This window comes from Hoplias malabaricus, chromosome 3, assembly GCF_029633855.1.
Source record: "Hoplias malabaricus isolate fHopMal1 chromosome 3, fHopMal1.hap1, whole genome shotgun sequence".
Lineage (NCBI taxonomy): Eukaryota > Metazoa > Chordata > Actinopteri > Characiformes > Erythrinidae > Hoplias > Hoplias malabaricus.
The window spans coordinates 3,888,146-3,890,645 of NC_089802.1; the positions used below are offsets into that span (position 1 = coordinate 3,888,146).

At 48.1% G+C, this 2,500-nt stretch overlaps 1 protein-coding gene across 4 annotated transcripts in view; it reads right to left on the bottom strand.

Moving 5' to 3' along the window:
* rgs7b (regulator of G protein signaling 7b) overlaps positions 1 to 2,500 on the bottom strand; it is a 70,526-nt gene that overhangs the window by 64,443 nt on the left and 3,583 nt on the right. The gene's annotated exons all lie outside the window — the stretch shown is intronic.

The window sequence follows — 2,500 nt, forward strand, 5'->3', positions numbered from 1 at the left end:
CACTGTTCCCCTTAGAGACGGAGATTAGAGACGACACCAGGTACATTTCGTGTTGATCCCATGCAGTGGAAAATCACCTAAAATGAACCTGCCTCAATGGCACCTCTCTGAGTACAGCCCAGAACACACACCCTCAGCATTTCCCTGACTGTCTTTTCTTCCAATTGTATCTTTTGTTTTTCAAATCAGAGTCTTTTCCTGTTTCATAATCAGACGGCCGATAGCTACTCGGACTGCTCCGGTTCCCTGGAGTGGGTTGATCCTAAAACAGAGGGCTGTCCGAACGTCTAGAGCACAGGCTGCATGTGTGTCTCCATAAACAGAGGTGTACTGTGGGTACGAGCTCAGTGTGGTCGGTCATGCATGGACAATGTTCACGTGGCCATTTAGCACAGTCCTGACCTGGTTTGGAAAGTGTGTGTGTGTGTGTTTGAGAGAGAGAGAGAGACTGCAGGTCTGTGTACAGATATTTTTGGCAGAGAGGCTTGTGGAAAAGGGGGCAGCATGTGAATTAATGTGAATTAAAGCAAATTCGCAGCATGAGGCCTGTGCCGTTTTATTCACAGAGACGGCTGGAGCGGGTAAGACATGTTTCCTGATATTTTTAAAAACGAAGCTTATCCTCTCTCCATCGGGTGCATTCTCACGCCAGTCCAGTAGGGGGCCATATCACCTCTTAAAATGAGACATCAAAACACCACGAAGCCTGAGAGAAACCCAGAGGTTTAATCCTAAATCACTGTATCCTCCCTCTGTAGTGCACTACGCAGGTCCTGAAATGACTGCATCTAGATCTTAACAGTGCAGTGTATATTTTTTCCTCGTCCAGACGAGAACAGAACGTTTTCCTGCGAACGGGAGGAAAAATGCAGACAAAAGCCTTCGTTTTTAAAAACACCCGGCTCCGTGTGGACAGGGTCTTAAAGTTCATTCATTTATTCATTCATTATCTGTAACCCTTATCCAATTCAGGGTCACGGTGTGTCCAGAGCCTACCTGGAATCATTGGGCGCAAGGCAGGAACACACCCTGGAGGGGGCGCCAGTCCTTCACAGGGCAACACAGACACACACACACACACACACACACACATACACATTCACTCACACACTCACACCTACGGACACTTTTGAGTCACCAATCCACCTACCAACGTGTGTCTTTTTGGACTGTGGGAGGAAACAGGAGCACCCGGAGGAAACCCACGCAGACACAGAGAGAACACACCACATTCCTCACAGACAGTCACCTGGAGGAAACCCACGCAGACACAGGGAGAACACACCACACTCCTCACAGACAGTCACCCGGAGGAAACCCACGCAGACACAGGGAGAACACACCACACTCCTCACAGACAGTCACCCGGAGGAAACCCACGCAGACACAGAGAGAACACACCACACTCCTCACAGACAGTCACCCGGAGGAAACCCACGCAGACACAGAGAGAACACACCACACTCCTCACAGACAGTCACCCGGAGGAAACCCACGCAGACACAGGGAGAACACACCACACTCCTCACAGACAGTCACCCGGAGGAAACCCACGCAGACACAGGGAGAACACACCACACTCCTCACAGACAGTCACCCGGAGGAAACCCATGCAGACACAGAGAGAACACACCACACTCCTCACAGACAGTCACCTGGAGGAAACCCACGCAGACACAGAGAGAACACACCACACTCCTCACAGGGTCTTAAAGTTACAGGGTGTAATTTTGTGTAAACCCCAGTCATAAAGTTTAAAACACATTACTGCAGTAACAGCAGGATTCACAGCAGGTTAAACCTCGTATGATGTTCACCAATATAACGTTCCCACACTTTAGCTCCCCTCACACGCCTCCGTTCTACTCATTAATCTTCATTCTACATTCTACATTACTGTATTTTACATACCACCACTGTCCCAAGAAAAAACACATCTCCAAAACATACTGACTTTACAGAGGAAGGAAGAAACCTTCTTCACTTTCAAAGGAAGTCAATGTAAAAAGATGTAATTCAGAGTCATTTTAGAGTGTTTCTGTTGGTCATTCATCATCAGATTTACACTCAGTGTGAAAAACAGCTGCTGTGCTGTAACTACACACACACACACACACACACACACACGAGACACAGAGCTGATACACACTTGTTAGTTGTCTGCACTCACCAAGACAAACTGTGCTACACTGAAATTAGATACGGACTCTGAACATTTCTCCCAAGTCCAGCTCATACATACGCAGCTAGTGCCGTGAAAGCCAAAGCGAGACAGATTCGATCCAAATGTGTCCGTTATCTGGGAGTTCTCTACTTGTGGAGCACCTGAGATTGACAGGCCTTACTCCGGGAAGTCACAGGGGCGGAGAATGAGGAGAGAGACATGAGGAGACAGACACGTCTCAAAAAAGCAGCACCAGACACAGGCCAGACATTACAGAGAACCCTGAACTGTTCTACACTCTCAGAATTAAAGGTACATTACTGTCACTGAAGCTCC